Genomic DNA, 26,665 nt, shown 5'->3' with positions numbered 1-26,665 from the left:
AATAAAGATGGTCATTGTGATGGCCAGGAATCAAAACTAACTCAACTGCTTGGAAAGCAGCTTTGCTCACCACTATAACAAGATTGCTTCTGGAAACAGGCCCCTCAGGCTTCATTTATGGAGCAACTACACACAATAGCCTTCTGATTAATCAAATGCTTTGCAAGCATTTTAATCTGAAACTTTTAGTTTATGTTCATCAAAAACAAAATACTGTGGATGCTGGAAATCTGAAATAAAAACAGAATGTAATGTAAATACTCTGATGTAAGATCACAGACCTGAAACGTTAAATCTGTTGCTCTCTCTGCAGGTGCTGCCAGCCCTGATGGGTATATCCTGCACTTTGTTTTCATTACCACGTTTATGTTACCATTGAAGGATAGAATCATTGAATGGTTGCATCACAGAAAGAGGACATTCGGCCCATTCTGTCTGGGCCAGGTTTCTGCAAGAGTATCTCACCTAGTCCCACTCCACGGCCTTTTCTCCATAGCTTGGTAATTTTGATTTACTCTTCATATCATTATCCAATTCTCTTTGGAAGGGCTCCATTGAATGTGTCATCACCACACTCTGTTATTTCTCTCCAATTAAAATAGATACAAATGAATGGTTCTCTCGTTGCACAACTCACTTTCGGCCAGAAGATGGCACCAGCCACAATCATTTGCTCCTTCCGGTTTTTGGATGCACGTCTCCATTGCGATGGGCCTGTTGCTGCCTGGGGAGCTTGCCAAGTCCACCATGTCGAAAGGGACAAAGGCAGTGACCAAGCACAACAGCTCCTTGTAGATCTCCACAATGTACAGAAATAAAGCACCAAGCACAACGGCTCTTTTAAGATCCACTGACAGCCTCTCTGAAATAATCGATTTGCTGAAGTGATTTCAATACCAACTGTTCAAATTTCAGCCAAGTTAACTTTGAGTTCTCAAACAAGCACGTTCACCAACCGGTTCAAACATTGTGTCACTTATTAATTCCCTGCCCTACAAACTAAATATCGTCCAGTGATCGCCATTGTACCTGACAGTTTCTGGTACGGGAGTATTGATTTAGTCTGTATCTGTCAGTTTTTGGAGTATGATGTGGGGTTTACACTGTACCTGTCATTCTGTGGTGTGTGAATGTTGGTTTTATTTTCTGGTATTTAAATATGTATTCTGTTCTGTACCTGTCAGTTTCTGGTATGTGTGTAGTTTTCACTTCGTGTTTTGTCAGTTTCTGCGATGGGAGTATGGGATTTACTCGACATTTGTCTGCCGCTGAAATGTGAGTGTGCGTTTGAACCTTTAATTCCTTTGTGCCTTACAGTATTGATCTTTACCTATCAGTTTCTGCAGTGTGTGTGGGGTTTGCTTCATGCTTCTCTCTTTCTGGTATGTTTGTATAATTTTACTCTGCTCTCACAGGTGAGTGTTGTTTTCTTGTCTATTTTGCTGTATCATTCAGTTTCTGGTATGCAAATGTAAGTTTCACTCTATAATCTCTCAATCCCTAACCTGCAATTTGTCTGTATCTGATTGTGAGTGCAGGTTTTTTTTCTGCTCCTGTCTGTTACAGGGAATGCAGAGTTTATAGAAAGGGAAGAACTTAAAACAATCATCATCACTAGGAAAAAAATACTCAGCAAACCATTGGGATTGAAGGTAGACAAGTCCCCAGGGCATGATAGCCTTCATCCTAGGGTCTTAAAGGAAGTTGCAGCAAGATAGTGGATCCATTGGTTATAATATTTCAAAATTCCCTGGATGCAGGAAAGGTTCCAGTGGATTGGAAAAATGCCAATATAACGCCCTTCTTCAAAAAGGGAGGAAGGCAGAAAGTAGGAAACTATAGACCAGTTAGTTTCACATCCATCTATATTGGGAAATTGTTAGAATCCATTATTAAGAATGTAATAACAGGTCATTTGGAAAGTCAAAACGCAATACATCTGAGTCAGCATGGTTTTATGAAGGGTAAATCGTGTTTGACTAATTTGCTAGAGTTCTTCGAACATGTAACAAGCAAAGTGGATAATGGGGATCCTGTAGATGTAGTATATCTGGACTTTACGAAGGTATTGGATAAGGTGCCGAACAAAAGGAAAGATCACATGTGGTTAGGGCCAATTTATGGGCTTGGATAGAGGATTGGCTAATCAACAGAAAACAGAGGTTCAGTATAAATGGGTCTTTTTCTGGTTGGCAAGATATAACTAGTGGGGTGTCACAGGGTTCGGTCCTTGTGACCCAGCTATTTACAATCTATATTAATGACTTGGATGCAGGGACAGAAGGCACTATAGCCAAATTTGCTGATGACATGAAAACAGGTTAGATAGTAAGTTGCAATAAAGAAATAAGAAATTTACGAATGGATATGGATAGCTTAAGTGAATGGGCCAAAATGTGGCAGATGGAGTTTAACGTGGATAAGTGTGAGGTTATCCATTTTGGTCAGAAGAATAGAAAGTCAAATTATAATCAAAATGGAGAGAAACGTCAGAGTGCTTTGGAACAGAGGCATGTTGGCGTTCTCGTGCGTGAATTGCAGAAAACTGGTATGCAGATGCAGCAGGTATTAGGGAACCCAAATGGAATTTTGGCATTCATTGCGAAAGGAAAAGAGTATAGAAGTAGGGAAGTGTTGCTGCAACTGTACAAGGTATTAGTGAGACAGCACCTGGAGTATTAAGTACAGTTTTGGTCCCCTTACTTGAGGAGGGATGTAGTTGCATTGGAGGCAATTCAGAGGAGGTTCACTAGACTGATTCCAGAGATGAGGGGTTCGTCTTATCAAGAAAGATTGAGCAGTTTAGGCCTTTGCTCTTTAGTGTTTAGAAGAATGAGGGGAAATCTAATTGATGTATATAAGATGATTCAGGGATTGACAAAGTAGACAGAGAGGATGTTTCCTCTTGTGAGACAATCTAGAACGAGAGGCCATAGTTTCAGAATAAGGGGTAGCAGATTTAAAACAGAAATGAGGAGAAAATACTTCTCTCAAAGGGTCGTGAGACTGTGGAATTCACTACCCCAGAGTGTGGTGGATGACGGGACGTTGAGTAAATTTAAGGAGAAGATGGTCAGATTTTCCATTAATATTGGGTTGAACGGTTATGGAGAACGGGCAGGAAAGTGGAGTTGAGGCCGAAATGAGATCAGCCATGATTGTATTGAATGGCGGAGCAGGTTTGAGGGGCTGAATTGCCTACTCCTGCTCTTAGTTCTTATGTTCTTTTATGTGAGAAACATCTTAGTCTGTATTTTGAAGCCTCAGATATATCTGCGTGTAGCTTGAACTCTGTCCTTGTCAGTTTCTGGTCTGTGAGTCTATTATTGTGGGTTCAATCATTACCCAGAGCTCAGTTTAACTGGTGAAATTTACAGGCTCCATTTTTTTTTTTTGCTCTCTTTAACAAAGATCTTTGCCATTGTTTCTGACTGAGAACTCATTTATCAGTTTAAAGGCTGTGCTTTGGTTAACATAGTTCTCATTGAAAGAAAACTGAAGCTCAGCTATATGGGAGCTGCACATGGATGATGAGAGTATTTTGTCAATTTTATTTTGGAAATTACATTGACAATTAAGGTATCAATGCAGCTGGATGGTATTAGAATTGATACCTGACCTGCAGGAAGGAACCGAGGGCAGCACAATGGCACAGTAGTTAGCACCGCAGCCTCACAGCTCCAGCGACCCGGGTTCAATTCTGGGTACTGCCTGTGTGGAGTTTGGAAGTTCTCCCTGTGTCTGCGTGGGTTTCCTCCGGGTGCTCCGGTTTCCTCCCACAGCTAAAAGACTTGCAGGTTGATAGGTAAATTGGCCATTATAAATTGCCCCTAGTATAGGTAGGTGTTAGGGGAATATAGGGACAGGTGAGGATGTGGTAGAAATATGTAGTGATTAGTATAAATGGGTGGTTAATGGTCAGCACAGACTCGGTGGGCCGAAGGGCCTGTTTCAGTGCTGTATCTCTAAATCTAAAAATCTAAAATCTCAACTGCTTGGAAGGCAGCTTTGGTCAGCATTAAACCACCATCACTCAATGAGTTTGACACATGTAAACATGCACTTTATTCAGTAACATTTATTTTCTATTTTGTGATTATATCTGGTTCCAATTCATAATTTCAGGCTCCAGTACTCTGTGTGAGGTGGGATTAATGTGGTGTATGTCAGTTTCTGCTACTCCCTGTGAGTATGAATATACTTATGTACCAATCAGTCTGTCAAACTGAATATGTGTACGGATAAATTCAGTTTTCATCAGTAACTGGCACTGACAGTGAGCCTGAGATTCATTCAATATCTCTGTCTCTGGTATTGTAAGTGAATTTGTTGTTTATTCTGTGACTCTCATTGTGCTTTTTATTCTCTACTACTCTATGTCAATGAAATTTGCCCTGTGTCCATCAGTTTCATGGACTGTAATTGAGTATGGGATGCATTATATAGCTGTCATTCTCTGATGTGCCAGACAGATTTTTGATCTACAATGGAATAAAGGGTTATGGGGGAAGCCAAGAAATTGAAGTTCAGACCACAATCAGATCAGCCATAATTTTAATGAATGGAAAGCAGGCAGGGGGGTCAAATGGACTAGTCTTGCTCCTGTTTCTTATGTTATTTATTTCAGAACCTAAGAACATAAGAAATAGGAGTAGGAGAAGGCCATTGCGCCCCTCAAGCCTGCCCCACCATTCAGTAAGATCATGGCTGATCTGCCTCAGACCTCAACTCCTCTTTCATGCTAGCTCCGCATAGCCCTCAACTCCCCAATTTTTCAAAAATCCATCTCCCTGCTCTTTAAATACTTTTAGTAATCTCACCTCCACAACTCTCTGGGGTAGGGAATTCCAGACACTCACTACCCTCTGAGAGAAGAAATTCCTTTGCATCTCAGTTTAAAATGAGTGTCCCCTTATTCTGCAATTATGTCCCATAGTTCGAGATTCCCCCACTCGTGGAAGCATCTACCCTGTCAAGCCCTGTCAGAATCTTATACGTTTCAATAAGGTCACCCCTCATTCTTCTATACTGTAATGAATAAAGGGCTAACCTGTGTAGCCGTTCTTGATAAGTCAACCCCTTCATCTCAGGTAGAAGCCGAGTGAATATCTTTTGAACTGCTTCCAATGCTCGTCTATCCTTTCTTAAATACGGGGATGAAAACTGTACACAGTACTCCATGTGCAGCCTCACCAACACCCTGTACAGTTGTAACAAGACGACCCTATTTATAAACTCCAACCCCCTCGCAATAAAGGTCAAAATTCCATTTGTCTTTTTAATTGCTTGCTGCACCTGAATACTAACATTTGTGTTTCAAGGACAAGAACCCAGATCCCTCTGTGCTGCACTTTTTTGGAGTTTCTCTCCATTTAAATAATCATCTGCCTTTTGATTCTTCCTGTCAAAGTACATGACCTCACACTTTCCTACATTAAACTCCATCTGCCAAGTTTTTGCCCACTGACTAAACCTATCTTTCTCCTTTGCAGATTCCTTACGTCCTCATGACAGCATGTCTTCCCACCTATTTTTGGATAGTCATCAAATGTGGATATATTACACTCTGCCCCCTCCTCCAAGTCATTACTATAGATAGTAAATAATTGAGGGCCCAGGACTGATCCTTGTGGCACTCCACTAGTTAAATCTTTCCAACCTGAAAAAGACCCATTAATCCCAACTCCGTCTTCTGTGTGTCAACCAATCCTCAATCCATGCTAATACATTATTCCCAATACCCAATGAGCTCCTGTCTTGTGCTGTAATCATTAATGTAGCTCTTTATCGAATGCCTTCGGGAAATCCAAATACACCACAGCACCCGGTACCAGTTTATCAACTCTGCTTGTTATACCATCAAAGAACTCTGGCAAATTTATCAAACATGATTTCCCTTTCACAAAACCATGTTGACTTGGTTTGATTGCATTAAGCTTTTCTAAATATCCTGCTATTTCTTCCTTCACAATGGACTCCAGCATTTTCCCAATGACAGATGTTAGACTGACTGGCCTATCGTTTTCTGCTTTTTTGTCTCCCTCCCTTCGTGAACAGGGGCATCACATTAACGGTTTTCCAATCTGCTAGGACCCTCCTGGAATCCACTGAGATCTGGAATATTTTGACCAATGTTTCCATTACCTCTGCAGCCACTTGGTTTAAAACTCTAGGATGTAGGCCTCAGGTCCTGGCGACTTGTCTGCCTTTAGTCCCATTAGTTTGTCAAGTACTTTGTCCCTCGTTATAGAGACAGTTACAAGATCTTTCTTCCTATTAGGCCCTTGATTATCTGATATCTGTGGGAAGTTTAAACTGTCCTCCACTGTGAAGAGAGATGCAAAATATTGGTTTAAATTATCTGCCATTTCCCTGTTCCCTGTGATCAATTCTACAGTCACATCCTCCAAAGTCCCACACTCCCTTTAGCTACTCTCTTTTTCTATACCCATAGAAGCTCTCACTGTTTGTTTTTATATTTGTTGCCAATTTACTTTCATAATCGTTTTTCTCCCTTTTTTGTCATCCGCTGCTGGTTCCTAAAAAAATTCCCAATCGTCCGGCCTACCACTAATCTTTGCCACTTTGTATGCCTTAGTTTTTGATTGGATACTCTCCTTGACTGAATTTGTTAATCATGGGTGGTTCATCCTTCTCTTTTTGACTGGGATTAATTTTTGCTCAGCATTATGAACTATCTGTTTAAATGCCTGCCACTGCTCATTCACTAACTTTCCCCTTACGCTATTTTCCCAGCCCACTTTAGACAACTCTTTCTTCATACCACTGCAATTGCCTTTTTCAAGTTAAGGACACTGGTTTGAGACCCGAGTTGCTCGCCCTCAAACTGAATTTGAAATTCTACCATGTTGTGATCACTACACACCAGAGGATTCTTAACTACGATATCTCTTATTAATACTACCTTATTACACATTGCTAGATCTAAAATACCCTGTTCCCGGGTAGGTTCTGCAATGTATTACTCTAAGTATCAGTCCCTGATGCATGCTACAAATTTGTCTTCAATGTTACCTCTGCCAATCTGATTTGTCCAGTCAATATGCAGATTAAAATTACCCATAACAATTCTGCCACCCTTCTTACATGGCACCTTTATCTCCCGATTTATACTTTGTCCGACAGTGAGACGACACGTAAGGGACCTATAGTCGAATCCCACCCGTGACTTCTTCCCCTTGCTATTCCTAATTTCCACCCAAACTGATTCTGCATCATGATCTATTGCACCTATATCACCACTCACCACTGCACTGATACCTTCCTTTGATAACAAAGCTATCCTACCTGCTTCTTTTTGTCTATTTTTCCAGAACGTTGAATATTGAGTTTCCAGTCTTGGTCACCCTGCAACTACGTCTCTGTAACAGCTATCAAGTCACATTCATTTATTTCTATCTGTGCCAACAACTCATCTACCTTTTTCCAAATGTTGGGTGCATTCAGTTCAAGAGCCTTAAGCTTTGACTTTTTACCATTATTAGTCATTCTGGTTTGAATTGTTGCTGCACTCTTCTGCTAATATTTTCGGCACCTTCCTGTCACACTTTGATTACCATATGTCTCTTCACTAGCCTGCACCAGTGCTTTCTCATTTCTTTTTGATTTTTTAAACTTCCCTACAATTGAAACCTTCCCCACACTAATTACTTTAAAGTCATATCTACAACCCTAGTTATACGATTCAACAGGACACTGGTCCCAGCATGGTTCAAATGAAGCCCATCCCAATGGAACAGCTCTCTCCTTCCCCAGTACTGGTGCCACTGCTGCATGAATTGGAACCCATTACTCACACACCAAACTTTGAGCCACACGTTTACCTCTCCAATCTTATTTACCCTATGCCAATTTGCACATGGCTCAGGTAGTAATTCGGAGAGTATTACCTTTGATGTTCTGTTGTTTAATTTAACCCCGAGCTGTTCCTTGTACCTCAGCAGAACCTCTTTCAAGTCCTACCTACGGCATTGATATCTATGTGGACCACGACAACTGGATCCTTCCCATCCCACTCCAAGCTCCTCTACAGTCCAGAAGAGATGTCCTTAATCTTGGCACCAGGTAGACAGCACAGCCTTCAGGACTCCCTGTCTTTGCTGCAGAGACCGGTATCGATTCCCCGAACTATACTATCCCCTATTACTAAACCCCCCACTTGAATGGCACTCTGAACCACGGTGCTGTGGTCAGTTTGCTCATCCTCCCTGCAGCCTGTGCCCTCATCCACATGTGGAGCAACAACCTCATACCTCATGGATAAGGGATAAGGATAATGATATGACTGTGGACCACATTCTGTACCTTTCAGTCTCTGATCCTGTGTGTGAATTTAGGCTTCATTATGAATTTGACAGTCTCTGGTACTGGATGTGTGTTTGGAATTCATTCCCTTTGTGTTTGTCTCTAGGGGATTCTGTACATGCGTGAGAAATTCTGTATCTGCCAGTATCTGTACTGTGCACACATGTTGGACTCATTCAATATATGTAAGTTACTGATAATGTGTCTGTATTTGTGATTCATTCTCGATCTCTGAAGCTCTTGTTCTCTGTTTGAGTGTAGGATTCATTCTGTATGTAGTTGTCTATGTGCTGTATGTGAGTGTGGGATCCTGCTGTATTCATAGAAACATAGAAAATAGGAACATGAGAAGGCCCCCAAAGGGCTTGCTTCACCATTTAAATAGGGATCATGGCTATTTGTCCAATTCAGTGCCCTGTTCCCACATTCTCCCCATATCAGTTGATCCCTTTGGCATTAAGAAATATATCTATTTCCTTCTTGAATATATCTAATGACTTGGTCTCCACTGCCTTCTGCGGTAGACAACTCCATAGGTTCACCACCCTCAGTGAAGAAATTTCTCCTCATCTCAGTTCTAAATTGCATACCCCGTATCCTGAGACTGTGACCCCTGGTTCTGGACTCCCCAGCCATCGGGAACATCCTCCCTGCATTCAGCATGATTAGTCCTTTTAGAAGTTTATTGGTTTCTATGAGATCCCCTCTCATTCTTCTAAACCAAAGTAAATGTAGGCCTACTTGACCCAATCTCTCCTCGTACATCAATCCTGCCATCCCAGGAACCAAGGCGAGAACAAAATTCCTAAGATAAATAGACCAAAACTACACACAATATGGTGGCACAGTGGTTAGCACCACAGCCTCTCAGCTCCAGCGACATGGGTTTGGTTCTGGGTACTGCCTGTGCGGAGTTTGCAAGTTCTTCCTGTGATCATGTGGGTTTCCGCTGGGTGCTCTGATTTTCTCCCACAGCCAAAGACTTGCAGGTTGATAGGTAAATTGGCCATTGTAAATTGCCCCTAGTATAGGTTGGTGGTAGGGAAGGTGGGTAGAGGTAGGGAATATGGGATTAATGTAGGATTAGTATAAATAGGTGATTGTTGGTCGGATGGGGTTAATGTAGGATTAGTATAAAAATGGGTGGTTGTTGGTCAGCACAGACTCGGTTGCCCAAAGGGCCTGGTTCAGTGCTGTATCACTCTATGACTCTAAATACTCCAGATGAGTCTCACCAAGGCCTTGTATAACTGCAGTAAGACATCTGTGCTCCTGTACTCAAATCCTCTTGCAATGAAGGCCAACATACCATTTTCCTTCCTAATTGCTTGCTGCACCTGAATGCTTGCTTTCAGCGACTGATGTACAAGGACACCCAGGTCTCGTTGCACCTCCTCCTTTCCCTATCTATCACTATTCAGATAATAATCTGCTTTACTGTTTTAAAACCAAAGTGGATAACTTCACTTTTATCCTATATATATTTCATCTGCCACACAGTTGCCTACTCACCCAACTTGTCCAAATCACATTGGAGCCTTTTGCATCCTCCTCACAGCTCACAATCCCCCCCCAAACCCCACCCCCAGCTCTGTGTCATCTGCAAACCTGGAAATGTTACATTTACTTCCCTCACCCAAGTCTGTAAGATATATTGTGAATAGCTGGGGCACAAGCACAGTTTCCTGCAGTACCCCACTGGACCCTGCCTGCCACCCAGAAATATACCCATTTATTCCTACTCTGTTTCCTGTCTGTCAACTAATTCCCAATCCCTGCCAGTATATTACCCCCAATCCCATGTGCTTTAATTTTGCACACTCACCTCTTATGTGGGACCTTGTCAAAAGCCTTCTGAAAATCCAAATGCACCACATCCACTAGTTCTCCATTATCGAGTCTGCTAGTTACATCCTCAAAAAAACTCCAGTGGATTTGTTAAGCATGACTTCTCTTTCGTAAAACTATCACATCCTTTATAATAGACTCCAGCATTTTCCCCACGACTGATGTAAGGTTCACTCGTCTGTAATTCCTTTTTTTTCTCTCCCTCCTTGTTTTAAACAGTGAGGTTACATTTTCCACCCTCCAATCTGTACGAACTGCTCCAGAGTCTACAGAATTTTGGAATATCCGGTACTTCATATGTATCTCAGGCATTGTGGTGACAACTCTTTGTTTCACACGTTAATGTATCAATATGTGTTTACTTTTGTTTAATTTAAAATATGGATTAACGATGTTTTATTGCTGTAGGTTTTATTCAATTCTTGTTTGTGAGTTGTAGCTTTTTATCCAATTTGTATCTCTGCAAAAGCAATTGTGAATGACAATCTTTCAATTTTAGAGTATGATCTGACATGTAATGTCAAATTCCATCGGTTTGTAGTAAATTAACTAATCCTGTATGTTTTTGTCTGACCCTTAGTGACATGTTTACACTGGTATGTAATTTGTAGCTCAGTTTATATTGTGGGGTGTGTTATTGGGATTCATTCTGTAGCTTTCAATCAGGTACATTTTGTCTGTTCTGTTTAAGATTTGGTATTTGAATTGTAGCCAAGGTGACACAGTGTATTTAAATCAGATAATGTGTGTGTTTTTGGACTGTGATTCATGTATCTACCAGTCAGTTGGAGAGAAATAGAAACAAATACTATCTCTATGCTCTGTTTGACTATTGGATTGATAATGGGTCTCTTTGGGATCAGTCTGGGTCTGACTACTTCTTTTGTTTGTTACAGTGGAAATGATGACCTGACCGTGTCACTGTGCTTTGTGAGTGATACTGTACCTAATATGTGTTGGAACGAGCTGGAGGTACTTTTCCATCTATTGATGAGTCATGACTTTCATTCTGGTTCCTTCGAGTGTTTGCCTGGCAGAAAAAAAAGGTAACTCTTACACTTGAAGAACAGGTGAGTGAGAAGACACAAAAGTAATCAATGTAATATTTTCAATAATAATCATTCTGAGCAATCACAAAAGGAAAGTTCACACATAAGCAGTGTCAGTGTCTGAGTCCACTGCAGTACTGCAGCACTCTGCTTCTGTTTCCCAGGTATTTGGAGCAGTTTTACAGCAATTTTGTGACATTCAGAAAGAACCCATGCCCCGCAGTGCTCAATGACATGGACGACTCAATGGAGAAGTGATATTTGCACAAGACAGAGTTCTATTTCCATGTCCAATTGTTCAATGGACAAGAAGTAATAACTGTTTAAAAAAGTGTCCTTAATCTCCTCTCCTGATCCTGCAATTGACAGTCTTTGAAAATCTGCCATTCATCGAGAGATACAGTACCTGAACAGGCCCTTCAGCCCATCGAGTCCTTCCTGACCACCAACCACCCATTTATACCATTCCTATATTAATCCCATTTCTACCTGTAAAGTCCCCACTATTCTCCTACAACATACCTGCACCAGGGGCATTTTGTTTTTTACAATGGCTAATTTACCTATCAACTTGCAATTCTTTGGCATGTGGAAGGAAACCAGAGCACCCAGCGGAAACCCATGCAGTCACAGGGAAAATTTACAAAATCCACACAAGCAGTACGAAGAACCGGACCAATGTCACTGGAGCTGTGAGGCTGCGGTGCTAGTCACTGTGCCACTCTGCCACCCAATTCACTATCCAACAACAACAAACAGTGAGATATTGAATCCAAACCAGGAACGTTCATTACAGTTTGGAGAGAGAAATCAGCAATGATTTTGAAAAGGGAGTTCATCATATTCTGTCTCTCTCTCCCTGTCCAGACAGTGCCCGAGAAAGACCTCTCCCTTTCCCCTGGCTCAGTCCATGTTCCTGGACCAGTTCCTGCTTCACAGTGCATATTACAAACAGTCCCCCAGTCCTGCTGAATTAGCAGAAGTAGACCATTCAGCCGCTCGAGCTTGCTCCGCTATTCAATTTGTTCATGGCTGATCAATTTCTGAGTTGAATTCCACACTCCCATCTATGCCTGATAATCTTTGATTCCCTTGCCTAACAAGAATCTATCTACCCCTGCCTTAAAAATATTCAATTACCCCACCTCCACCACCTTCTGAGGCAGAGAATTCCAAAGTTGCACAACCCTCGGAGAGAAAAAAATCTCATCTCTGTCCTAAAATGGCGACCCCTAATTCGAAAACAGCACCCCCGAGTTCTGAACTCATCCACAAGAGGAAACATCCTTTCCCCATCCACTTGTCAAGACCATTCAGGATGTTATACACTTCAATCAAGTCTCCCCTCACTCTTCAAAACTCCAGTGAAGAAAAGCCCAGTCTGTCCAACCTTTCCTCATAAGACAACCCACTCATTCCAGGTATCAATCTAATAAACCTCCTGTGAAACGCCTCCAACACATTTACTTCCTTCCTGAAATATGGAGACTAAAACTGCACGCAGTATTCAAGATGTGGTCACACCAATGCCCTGTATAACTGAAGCATAACATTCTTCCATTTATTTTCAATTCCTCTCATGATAAAGGATAGTATTCCATTTTCCTTCTTGATGACTTGCTGTACCTGCATACTAACTTTTCATGACTCATGCACCAGAACACCTAGATCCCTCTGCACCTCGGAATTATGCAGTTGTTCTCCATTTAAGTAATAATTTGTTTTTTTAATCTTCCTGACAAAGTGAACAACTTCACATTTTTTCACATTATACTTTATCTGCCAGATTTCTGACCACTCACTCAACCATCTATCAAGGTCTGCAACCTCCTTATGTCCTCTCCACAACACACTTTCCTACCGATCTGTGTGTCATCTGCAAATTTAACTGCCATGCCATTGCTCCCCTCATCTAGGTCATGGATATAAATTGTAAAAAGTTGTGAGCCCAGCACAGACCCCTGTGTTACTCCACTTATCACATCCTCCCGATCAGAATGTTTTCTGTCAGCCAGCCAATCTTCTATCCATGCTAATTAAGTTACCCACTACACCATGAACTCCTGCTTTGCACAATAACCTTTCATGTGACACCTTGACAAAGGCCTTCTTGAAAACCAAATACTGTATGTCAATGGGCTCTCCTTTATCCCCAGTGCATTTTCCTCCTTGAAAGAACTCTAATACTTTGGTTAACTATGATTTTCCTTTCACATAGCCATGCTGAACATTTCCAATGACCTTGTGTTTTTCTAAATGCCCAGCTATAGCCTCCTTAATGATCAATTCTAATGCCTTCCCTGAATCAGGGGTCAAGCTAACTATCCTATAGTTACCCAATTTCTGCCCCCCCACCTTCTTGAATAGAAGGGTTATATTTGCTACTTTCCAGTCTGATGGAACCTTTCTAGAATCTTGCAAATCTTGAAAAAATAACGAGTCAACTATTTCAGCAGCCATAACTTTCAGGACCCGAGGATGAAGCCCATCAGGACCCAGAGACTTGTTAGCCAGCAGCTCCATCAGTTTACTCAGTACCACTTCCCTGGTGATTGTAACTTCACCAAGTTCCTCTCTTCCTTCCACCTCCTGATTTACTGCTATTACTGAAATATTTTGTGTATCCTCTAGTGAAGACAGAAGCCAAATAATTGTTCATTTCAACCACCATTTCTTTATTATCTACTATTAACTCCCCATTCTCATTTTCTAAAGGACCAACACTCACTTTACTTACACTTTTCCTTTTTAAATACCTATGGAAACTCTTGCTATCCGTTTTTACATTTCTAGCTAGTTTGCTGTCATAATCTAATTTATTTTCCCCTGATTAACCTTTCAGTCATTCTCTGCCATTCATTATATTCTGACCAATCATCTGACCTGCCACTCGTCTTTGCTCAATTATATGCTTTTTCCTTAAGGTGGAGGCTATCCTTAACTTCTTCAGTGAACAATGGATGGTGGGTCCTCCCCTTAGAATTTTACTTTACTGTTGGTATATACTTCCTTTGAGTATTCAGAAATATCGCCTTCAATGTCTGCCACTGCTTCTCTATTGACTTTTCTCCTAGCCTAGTAACCCAGTTCAATTCAGCCAGCTCAGCTTTCATGCCCACATAGTTGTCCTTATTTAAGTTTAAAATACTTGTCTTAGACCCACTCCTCTCAATTTCAAACTGGATGCAAAATTCAGTCATATTGTGGTTGCTGCTACCTAGAGGTGCCTTTACACTGAGGTCATTAATTAATCCTGTCAAATTACACAATACCAAATCTAATATAACCTGCTTCCAGAATGTACTGCTCAAAGAAACGATCTCAAAAGCATTCTATGAACTCCTCGTCCAGGCTGCTATAACCAATCTCATTTTTCCAGTTTATATGTTGAATAAAATCCCCATTATTATTTCCATCCCTTTATCACAAGCACCCAAAATTTGTTCTTGTATACTTCACCCTACATTGTCATTATTGCTCTGTGGCCAGTACACAACTCCTACTAGTGACTTCTTTCCCTGACTATTCCTCATTGTCACCCAAACCGATTCTACATCCTGATCTCCGGAACCAAGGTCATCTCTAACTATTGCACCAATGCCATCCTTGATTAACAGTGCAACCCCTTCACCTTTATCTAACTTCCTATTCTTCTTGAATGCTGTATACCCCTCAATATTCAGGACCCAACCATTGTTAACTTGCAACCATGTCTCTGTAATGGCTATTATATCATATTGATTTACTTCAATGTGCACTATCTGTCCCTCTACCTTGTTATGAATGCTATGTGCATTCACATACAGAGCCTTATATTTTTGTTATCTTTGTAACACCTCGTGTTGACTGTTGCTGTGTTCTTAGGTTTTTTTCTCTCTGTCCCTTCCGCCATTCACTGGTCTTCATTTCCCATATTACTATTCTGCTCTCTTACCTTGACTCTGCCCCTTGATTTGTTGCACCTACCCAAGCTTGATCCCTCTACCCCTTTGTTTCATTCAAAGCCCTCTCTGCTTCCCTAGTTATGCAGTTTGTCAGAACACTGGTCCCAGCACGTTTACCTCTCAATTCCCTAGTCTACAATTTATCTCTGTCAGTTTCTGATTTTGAGTGTGAGTATATCGGTACCTGTTTTATGTGAGAACCGTCTTATTCTGTATCTTTCAGATTTTGATGTGTCTGTGTGTCTGGCTTGTACTTTGTCCCCATCAGTTTAGGGTATGTGAGTGTGGATTTGACTGTTAATATTCCATTCTTGGGAATATGAGTGGGGGGTTCACTCTTCATCTTTAAGTGTCCAGTTAGGCCAATTTAAAGTTTAATCTGTGCCCTTAAATTTCTAATGTGTAGCTGTGGTTTTTATCCTGTCACTGTCACTATCTGTTATAAGAGTAAAGGGTACATTCTGGTTTTTGATTGTAGATTTTTCACCACATCTCTACATTGTCTCGGATGTGAATGTGATTTTTAATCTGTACATGCCAGTTTCTGACATATGGCTCTGAGGTTTAATTTGTACATGTCATTCTCTGGTATGTGACTGCCAATTTTATTCTGAACCTCTCAGTTTCCTTTACCTGCGTGCGAGTTTTAGTCGGTATCTGGCAGTATCTGGTATATGAATCTTCTTCCTTATGCGTATGTTTTGTTCTGTATTTGTCAGTGTCTGAAGTGCCAATTGTTAGGTTTTCTTTGTACCTGTCACTCTCTGTTCTGCATCACAGACTTTCCCTCTCTAACTGTAAATTTCTTACAATTCACCGTGGATTTCACTCTGTGTCTGTCAGTCTCTGGTAGTTCAGTGTGGTTTTTATACTTCATCTCCTAATTTCTGATATGTGAATGGAGATGTTAATCTGTACCTTTTGGCTTCTAGTGTGTGAGTCTGTGTTTCAATCTGTATCTACCAGTTTCTCATATGTGAGGGTGGCATTTATTCTGTACCAGTTACTTTCTGAAATGTGTGAAGATTTCAATCTTTCCCTGTCAGTTTCTGGTATGTGAATGTGGGTTTATTCTGGATCTTTCAATCTTTGGAATTTGAGTACATGCTTTATCCTATACCTTTTTGCTTCTGTTAAGTGACTGAAGGATTAGATCTGTACCTGTCCATTGATAGTAAATGACTCTCTGTTTTAGTCTGTACCTGGCAGTTTATGGCAAAGTAAGGTGGTTTATTTCTCCACCTGCCAGATTCTGATATGTGACTGTTGTTTTATTCTGTACCTGTTATTTTCTGTGATATGATTCTGGTTTTTGATCCGTACCTGTCAGTTACTGTTACTTGACTGAGTTTGACTTTGCACCAGTTGGTTTCTGGTATGTGAGTGTCAGTTTTAATTTGTACCTGTAAAGTTAAGGAATGACAGTGTGGGTTTATTCTATATCTTTCAAACTCCAGTGTGTGACATGGGTTTTTTTTCTCTGAATCTTTTGATTTCTGGTCTGTAAGTTTGTGTTCTTCTCTGCATCTTAGTTACTTTTCGGTGTCTGTGCGCACATTTCCTTTTTCTGCAGCGATCAACGTCTGCTGCGTGAGTATGTGTAATGTGTGAAGACCAAGGCAAAATTTTGGTATAAATTATTTGCCATTTCCCTGTACCACATTATCAGTCCCCCAGTTGCATCCTCTGAGGTCCCCTCACTCACTTTAGCTACTCTCGTTCTTTTTATATACCCGGAGAAGCTCTCGCTGTTTGTTTATATATTTCTTGGCAATTTACTGTCAGAATCAATGTTCCCCCTCTTTATTCACTTTTTAGTCATCCGTTGCTGATTCCTAAAATATTCCCAATCCCCTGGCCCACCACTAGTTTTTCCCTCTTTGTTTGCCTTAGTTTTTAATTGGATATTCTCCTTGACAGACTTTGTTAATCGCAGATGCTTCATCCTTCTCTTTTTGACTGGGATAAATTTTTGCTCAGCATTATGAAATATCTGTTTAAATATCTGCCACTGCTCATCCACTGACCTTCCCCTTAGTCCATTTTCCCAGCCCGCTTTAGACAACTCTTTCTTCATACCACAGCAATTGCCCTTGTTTAATTTGAGGATACTGGTTTGAGACCCGAGTTGCTCGCCTCAAACTGAATTTGAAATTCTACCATGTTGTGATCACTACCCCATAGAGGATCCTTAACAACAATATCTCTTGTTAATCCTATCACATTACACATTACTAGATCCAAAATAGCCTGTTCCTGGGTATGTTCTGCAATGTATTGATCGAAGTAACAGTCCCTGATGCACTCGACAAATTCACCTTCCATATTACCTCTGCCAATCTGATTTGTCCAGTCAATATGCAGATTAAAATCATTCGTGACTATTGTAGCACCCTTCTTACACAGCTCCATTATTTCCGGATTTATACTTTGTCCTACAGTGAGACAGCTCTTCGGGGGCCTATGGATGACTCCCACCCGTGACTTCTTCCCTTTGCTATTCCTTATTTCCACACAAACTGATTCCACATCATGATCTATTGCACCTATTTCACTACTCAACACCACACTGATACCTTCCTTTATTAACAAAGCTACCCCACCTCCTTTTCCTTTTTGCCTATTTTTCCAGAGCATTGTATAACCTTGAATATTGAGTTTCCAGTCTTGGTCACCCTGCAACTACGTCTCTGTAATAGCTATCAAGTCACATTCATTTATTTCTATTTGTGCCGCCAACTGATCTATCTTGTTACAAATGCTGTGTGCATTCAGATAAAGAGGCTTTGACTTTTTATCATTATTATTCATTCTGGTTCTAATTTCTGCTGAACTCTGCTGCTTATATTAGCTGCACCTTCCTGTCATACTTTGATTACCGTTTGCCTTTTCACTACTCTGCACCTCCGTTCTCTCGTTCCTTTTTGATTTTTTAAACTTCCCTTCAATTGAACGCCACCCCCCACCCCACACTAATAAATTTAAAGTCCTATCTACAACCCTAGTTATATGATTCGCCAGGACATTGGTCCCAGCATGGTCCAAATGAAGCCTGTCCCAGTGGAACAGCTCTCTCCTTCCCCAGTACTGGTGCCAGTGCCCCATGAATTGGAACCCGTTTCTCCCACACCAATCTTTGAGCCATACGCTTACCTCTATAATCTGATTTACCCGACACCAATTTGCACATTGCTCTGGTAGCATTCTGGAGAGTATTACCTTTCTGGTTCTGCTTTTTAATTTAGCCCCGAGCTGCTCATAGGCCCTCAGCAGAACCGGATTCCTTGTCCGACCTATGTGGACCAAGACAGCTGGATCCTTCCCCTCCCACTCCAAGTTACTCTCCAGTCAAGAAGAGATGTCATTAATCTTGGCACCAGGTAGGCAACGCAGCCTTTGGGACTCCCTGTTATTGATGCCAGAGAATGGAATCTATTCCCCTAAATCTGCAATCCCCTATTACTATTCCGTCCACTTGAATAGCGCTCTGAACCACGGTGCTGTGGACAGTTTGCTCATCCTCCCTACAGCCTGTGCCCTCGTCCACACAGGGAGCAAGAAGCTCATACCTATTGGATAAGGGATAATGATATGTATATGAATGTGGGCCACATTCTGGACTTTCAGTCTCTGGTCCTGTGTGTGAATGTAGGGTTTATTCTGAATTTGAGAGTCTCTGGTACTGAATGTGTGTTTGGAATGCATTCCTTATGTGTCTGTCTATGGGGGAGTATGTAAGTGTGGGAGACATTCTGTATCTGCCAGTATCTCTACTGTGCACACAGGATAGACACATTCAATATATGTAAGTTACTGATACTGTGTTTGCATATGTGATTCATTCCTGATCTGTGAGGCTCTGGCACCCTGGTTGAGTGTAGGATTCACTCTGCATCTAAGTGTCTTTGTGCTGTATGTGAGTTGAGATCCTGCTGTATTCAGGATTTAATATATATTTCAGGCATTGTTTTGTCAACTCTTTGTTTCACACGTTAATGTATCAATATGTGTTTACTTGTGTTTAATTTAAAATATGGATTAACGATATTTCATTGCTGTAAGTTTTATGCGATTCTTGTGTGTGAGTTGCAGCTTGGTATCCAATTTGTAGCTCTGCAAAAGCAATTTTGAATGATGATCTTTCAATTTTAGAACATGACCTGATATGTAATGTCAAATTACATCTGTTTGTAGAAAATGAATTAATCCTGTGTGTTTTTGTTTGACCCTTAGTGTCATGTCTGGATTGGTGTGTAATTTGTAGCTCAGTTTATATTGTGGGGAACGTTATTGGGATTCATTCTGTAGCTTTCAATTAGGTACATTTGTTCAGTTCTACTTAAGATTTGGGAACTGAATTGTAACCAAGGCAACACAATGTATTTAAATCTGATACTGTGTGTTTTTGGACTGTGATTGATATATCTACCAGTCAGTTGGAGTGAAATAGAAACGACTACTATCTCTAATGCTCTGTTTGACTATTGAATTGATAATGTGTCTCTTGGGATCTGTGTGGGTCTGACTACTTCTTTTGTTTGTTACAGTGGAAATGATGACCTGACCGTGTCACTGTGTTTTGTGAGTGATACTGTACCTAATAGGTGTTGGAACGAGCTGGATGCACATTTCCTTCTGTCGAGGAGTCATGCCTTTCCTTCTGGTTCCTTCAAGTCTTTGCCTGCAGGAAAAGAAAGGTAACTCTTATACTTGAATAACAGCTGAGTGAGAAGACAGAAAAGTGATCAATGTAATCTTTTCAATATTAATCATTCTGAACAATCACAAAAGGAAAGTTAACAACACAAATAGTGTCAGTGTCTGAGTCCACTGCAGTACTGCAGAACTCTGCTTCTACTTGCCAGATATTTGGAGCGGTTTTATAACAATTCTGTGACATTCAGAAACAACCCAAGCCCCGCACTGCTCCATGAATTGGAATACCCGATCGAGTAGTGACATTTGCGTAAGCCAGATTTCTATTTCCATGTCCCATTGTTCAATGGACAACAAGTAAGCACTGTTTAAAAAAGTGTCTTTAATCTTCTCACCTGGTCCCTTCAAATCTGCCGCATCTTTATTGTTCAGCCAGATTTTCTGCTATTCACTATCCAATAACAATAAATAGTGAGATACTGGATCTGAACCAGGAACATTCATTACTGAAGAAGGGTCACTGACCTGAAACGTTAACTCTATTTCTCTCTCCAAAGATGTAAACAGACCTGCTGAGTATTTACAACATTTCTTGTTTTTATTTCAGACTTCCAGCATCTGCAGTATTTTGCTTTTTATTGTAACATTCATTACTGTTTGGAGAGAGAAATCAGCAATGATTTTCAATAGTGAGTTCATCATATTCTGTCTTTCTCTCCCTGTCCAGACACTGCCTGAGAAAGACCTCTCCCTTCCCCCCCGGCTCACTCCATGTTCCAGGACCAGTTCCTGCTCCAGCTCCACAATGCACATTACAAACTGTCCCCCACTCCCGCTGAATGTACCCGGTAATCAATGCTAATCTATCAGCACATCGGCAGACACGGGCCCAAATCTGTTGTACTGCTGTGAGCAGATACTGTTTGTTCACTTACCCCAGGCTTGTAATGTCTCCATTTGCAGCTGATTTAAACAATCACAGTGAATGGCGCTCAGAGGCAGTGCTGGGGGATGGGGTGCGCATGCGCTCTTCTCTGCATTATGACGTCATATTCGACAGGCCTATATCGCGCGTGAGCAGATCTCTGCAGCGAGAGCGGGAACAGGCGAGAGGAGCCGGGAGATAAAAGGAGCCGAAGCCAGAGACCAGAAGCAGCAGCGAGAGCCGCTCGGTTCTGTTCTGTGGACCTGCTTGACCAGCAAAAGGTGAAGTGTGATGTCACAGGAGAGCTGCTCAGTGATTGGTGGGTATTTCTTTCTTCCATTTGAGCAGTGGGAGTGGTGAGAGTGCGAGCCAGGGGGCAGCCGGGAAGGTAAGTTTCACTATAAAGTACTTACCTCGTGATTGGGCGGACACGGACACGGGGACTGCTGGGTAAGTGAACTTATATATTCAGGCAGTGGCTAAACCTGAAACACTACACGTGTAGTGTCTCCCACCCATCCTCCTCCTGTAACCAAAAAAAAAGGTCTCTTGTGTGGAGGGTTCGGTAAGGTAAGTTTTTTCCTTAATTTTTTAAAATCTCTTTTGTCAATTTAGAGTGGAGGGGATGGAAGCTCGGGTAGTTGCATGCTCCTCTTACAGGATGTGGGAGGTAAGGGTCACCACTTGTTTAATATAGGCAGGCATCAAGATCGGCGCAGGCTTGGAGGGCCGAATGGCCTTTTCCTGTGCTGCACTGTTCTTTGTTCTTTGAGGCAGTTCAGAGGAGGTTCACGGGACTGATTCCAGATATGAAAGGTTTGTCTTATGAAGAGAGATTGAGGAGTTTAGGCCTTTGCTCTCTCGTGTTTAGAAGAATGAGGGGAGATATAATTGAGGGATATAAAAGATGATTAAGGGGATTGACAAAGTCAATGAGGGGATTGCCTCATGTGAGGCAATCTAGAACGAGAGGCCATAGTTTCAGAATAAGGGGTAGCAGATTTAAAACAGAGATGAGGAGAAATTACTTCTCTCAAAGGGTCGTCAGACTGTGGAATTCACTACCCCACATTGTGCTGGATGACGGGACGTTGAGTAAAGTTAAGGAGGAGATGGTCAGATTTTCAATTAATAATGGGTTGAAGGGTTATGGAGAACGGGAAGGAAAGTGGAGTTGAGGACGAAATGAGATCAGCCATGGTTGTATTGAATGGCGGGGCAGGTTTGAGGGGCTGAATTCTTCCTCCATTTCTCACCATCTCTTGCTCTCTCACTCTCTCCCTCTCACCTATTTTCTCTCAGTCTCTCCATCTCTGTCCAATTGAGGAAATTCTTCCTCCATTTCTCTCCATCTCTTGCTCTGTCACTCTCTCCCTCTCACCTGTTTTCTCTTCGTGTCTCCATCACTCTCTCTCCATCTCTTGCTCTGTCACTCTCTCCCTCTCACCTGTTTTATCTCAGTCTCTCCATCACTCTCTCTCCATCTCTGTCCAATTGAGGAGATTCTCCCTCCATTTCTCACCATCTGTTGCTCTCTCACTCTCACCTATTTTCTCTCAGTCTCTCCATCTCTCTATGATTCTTTCAAGCTCAGTCCTTCCTCTCTCTCTCCCCATCACTCTCTCTTTTCTATTTCCGTCTCTATTACTTGCTCTCCAACTGTCTTGCTCTCTCTGTCCATGTTGGGTCCTTTTAAGAGTTTGGGACAGTTCTGGTGGTGCAGGGTCCCTTTAAGAGTTTGGTGCTGACCCCCTCCCCCACCCCGAGGGTGGGGTTGCAAGTCGCCCAAACCGCGGCTGCGCGGAGGCTGGAAGCACTTTTTGACTCCTTGACCTCCAGACACGTGGGGCTAGGCAGCCAATGAGACCTCATTGACGCCAGAGCGGGAGGGAGGTGTCATCGGCCGCCATGTTTGCGTGACGTCACCCGCCTGCTACTTATTTCCGCAAACAGCAGCTGAAAGGAAAAGGAGAAGCGGCTTCAGCTGTCGATCTCAATGGAGGAAAGTTGAACGTCTGAGCCGGGGGAGAATATAAAAAAGCTGCGGTTAACGCTCTTGTGGAGATGCGCATGTGTGGAGCATCCTCCCAGAGTGCAGCGCGGCCTGTTCCGCAGAAAGGGGCCGTTCCCAGTCGCGCGGCATTGTGGGAGCCGTAGCACGCCATTGCCCCCTCATTAACTCAGTCAAAATTAACTCATTCCCTCTCTGCTCTCTATCCCTCCTTTTCATATTGCAGGCTGACATGGGCTTTTTTGGCATTCATTACACCATCCCGGGTGTGATCAGATACTCTGTCCCTTCGTAAACGATTTCCTGTCCCTCCAACAGATTGTGCTTGTTATTGGCTTTTCTCCTACTGAAATGGTTGCTGAATTTGTTGGTCTTTTTCTCCTGGCTTCATAGCTAACCCTCTCTCCCTCTGTCTCTCTCCTAGTGTCAAAGATAGCAGGAAGGAGAGAGAGAGGAAGATGGAGAAAGGCACAGAGAACAACCCCAGCTTCTCCAATCTATCCACGAAACTGAAGTCCCTCATCCCTGGAACCTTGCTCGTGAATCTTTTATGCATCCTCTCTACAGCCCCCACATCCTTCCTAAAGTATGGTGTCCAGAATTGGACACTATACTAGATGAGGATGAAGCAGTGTTTTATAAAGCTTCATCATAACCTCCTTGCTTTTATACTCTCAGCCTCTATTTACAAAGCCTGGATCCCATATACCTTTTAACCACTTTCTCAACTAGCCCTGCCACCTTCAATTTGTGCACAGACATCCCCAGGTCTCTCTGTTCCTGCACCCACTTTCTTCTCTTCTTAGGTTCCCATGACAGAGAGGGACAGGGAGGTCTAGAAATAAGGAGGGAGAGAGAGAGCAAACAAACAGGAAACACATATGGGAACACCACCACCTGCAAGTTTCCCTTCCAGTCTCACACCATCCTGACTTGGAACTATATCACCATTCCTTCACTGTCACTAGGTCAAAATCCTGGATCTCACTTCCTAACAGCACTGTGGGTGGATCTACCCCACATGGACTGCAGCGGTTCAAGAAGGTTCAACGGCAATTCGTGATGGGCAATAAAATGCTGACATAGCCAGTAATGCACACATCCAACAAATGAATAAAAAATAATAACAATTTGGCACCAAGTCACTAAAGGGGAGACCAATGGAGGGACAGAGACAGAGAGAGAAGGGGAGAGATGGAGTGACAGGGAGGGAAGGACAGATGGAGGGATAGAGGGAGAGAGTGACAGAGAGAGAGGCAGAGACAGAGATAGAAGGAGAAAGACAGAGAGACAGAGGGAAAGACATATGGAGGGTGAGAGAGAGAGACAGAGATAGAAGAAGTGAGAGGGAGTGTCAGGAAGGGAAAGACAGATGGAGGGACAGAGTGAGAGACAGACAGAGAAGGAGAGAGATGGAGTGTCAGGGAGGGAAAGACAGATGGAGGGATAGAGAAATAGAGAGAGAGGCAGAGATTGAAGAAGAGAGAGGGAAAGACAGATGGAGGGACAGAGAGGGAAAGACAGATGGAGGGACAGAGAGGGAAAGACAGATGGAGGGAGAGAGAGAGGCAGAGATGGAAGGAGAGAAAGGGAGAAATAGACAGGGAAAGACAGATGGAGGGACAGAGAGATACAGAGATAGGAGAGAGAGGGAGTGTCAGGGAGGGAAAGACAGATGGAGGGACAGAGAGAGAAGGAGACAGATGGAGTGACAGGGAGGGAAGGACAGATGGAGGGATAGAGGGATAGAGAGAGAGACAGAGATAGAAGGAGAGAGAGGGAGTGACAAGGAGGGAAAGACAGATGGAAAGACAGAGAGAGAGAGACAGAGAAAGAAGGAGAGAGAGGGAAAGACAGATGGAGGGACAGAGATAGAAGGAGAGAGAGGGAATGACAAGGAGGGAAAGACAGATGGAAAGACAGAGAGAGAGAGACAGAGAAAGAAGGAGAGAGAGGGAAAGACAGATGGAGGGACAGAGAGAGAAGGACAGAGAGGGAGTGACGAGGAGGGAAAGACAGATGGAAAGACAGAGAGAGAGAGACAGAGAAAGAAGGAGAGAGAGGGAAAGACAGATGGAGGGACAGAGAGAGAAGGAAAGAGAAGGAGAGAGAGGGACTGTCAGGGAGGAAAAGACAGATGAAGGGACAGAGTGTTCCGTGCTGTATCACTCTATGACTCTAAATACTCCAGATGAGTCTCACCAAGGCCTTGTATAACTGCAGTAAGACATCTGTGCTCCTGTACTCAAATCCTCTTGCAACGAAGGCCAACATACCATTTTCCTTCCTAATTGCTTGCTGCACCTGAATGCTTGCTTTCAGCGACTGATGTACAAGGACACCCAGGTCTCCCCCTTTCCCTATCTATCACTATTCAGATAATAATCTGCTTTACTGTTTTAAAACCAAAGTGGATAACTTCACTTTTATCCTATTTATATTTCATCTGCCACACAGTTGCCTACTCACCCAACTTGTCCAAATCACGTTGGAGCCTTTTGCATCCTCCTCACAGCTCACAATCCCCCCCCAAACCCCACCCCCAGCTCTGTGTCATCTGCAAACCTGGAAATGTTACATTTACTTCCCTCACCCAAGTCTGTAAGATATATTGTGAATAGCTGGGGCTCAAGCACAGTTTCCTGCAGTACCCCACTGGACCCTGCCTGCCACCCAGAAATATACCCATTTATTCCTACTCTGTTTCCTGTCTGTCAACTAATTCCCAATCCCTGCCAGTATATTACCCCCAATCCCATGTGCTTTAATTTTGCACACTAACCTCTTATGTGGGACCCTGTCAAAAGCCTTCTGAAAATCCAAATGCACCACATCCACTAGTTCTCCGTTATCGAGTCTGCTAGTTACATCCTCAAAAAACTCCAGTGGATTTGTTAAGCATGACTTCTCTTTCGTAAAACTATCACATCCTTTATAATAGACTCCAGCATTTTCCCCACCACTGATGTAAGGTTCTGTCTCTAATTCCTTTTTTTTTCTCTCCCTCCTTATTTTAAATAGTGGGGTTACATTTTCCACCCTCCAATCTGTACGAACTGCTCCAGAGTCTACAGAACTTTGGAATATCCGGTACTTCATATGTATCTCAGGCATTGTGGTGACAACTCTTTGTTTCACACGTTAATGTATCAATATGTGTTTACTTGTGTTTAATTTAAAATATGGATTAACGATGTTTTATTGCTGTAGGTTTTATTCAATTCTTGTTTGAGTTGTAGCTTTTTATCCAATTTGTATCTCTGCAAAAGCAATTGTGAATGACAATCTTTCAATTTCAGAGTATGACCTGACATGTAATGTCAAATTCCATCAGTTTGTAGTAAATGAACTAATCCTGTATGTTTTTGTCTGACCCTTAGTGACATGTTTACACTGGTGTGTAATTTGTAGCTCAGTTTATATTGTGGGGTATGTTATTGGGATTCATTCTGTAGCTTTCAATCAGGTACATATTGTCTGTTCTGTTTAAGATTTGGTATTTGAATTGTAGCCAAGGTGACACAGTGTATTTAAATCAGATAATGTGTGTGTTTTTGGACTGTGATTCATCTATCTACCAGTCAGTTGGAGAGAAATAGAAACAAATACTATCTCTATGCTCTGTTTGACTTTCTTCTTTTGGGCCTCCTTATCTCGAGAGACAATGGATACGCGCCTGGAGGTGGGGAAAAAACAGACGCTCTGTTTGACTATTGGATTGATAATGTGTCTCTTTGGGATCAGTCTGGGTCTGACTACTTCTTTTGTTTGTTACAGTGGAAATGATGACCTGACCGTGTCACTGTGCTTTGTGACTGATACTGTACCTAATATGTGTTGGAACGAGCTGGAGGTACTTTTCCATCTATTGATGAGTCATGACCTTCGTTCTGGTTCCTTCGAGTGT

At 42.2% G+C, this 26,665-nt stretch overlaps 1 long non-coding RNA gene across 1 annotated transcript; it reads right to left on the bottom strand.

Moving 5' to 3' along the window:
- LOC137356377 (uncharacterized) lies at positions 1-26,665 on the bottom strand. Its single transcript, XR_010971041.1, has 4 exons — positions 26,586-26,665; positions 19,764-19,847; positions 11,120-11,203; positions 1-230 (listed from the first exon to the last, which is right to left on the bottom strand). It is a non-coding gene; the product is annotated as an uncharacterized lncRNA (long non-coding RNA).

The sequence above is a fragment of the Heterodontus francisci genome, chromosome 45 (assembly GCF_036365525.1).
Source record: "Heterodontus francisci isolate sHetFra1 chromosome 45, sHetFra1.hap1, whole genome shotgun sequence".
Lineage (NCBI taxonomy): Eukaryota > Metazoa > Chordata > Chondrichthyes > Heterodontiformes > Heterodontidae > Heterodontus > Heterodontus francisci.
Note: the sequence above shows the minus strand (reverse complement) of the source record. Positions and strands in the feature narration are given on the sequence as shown.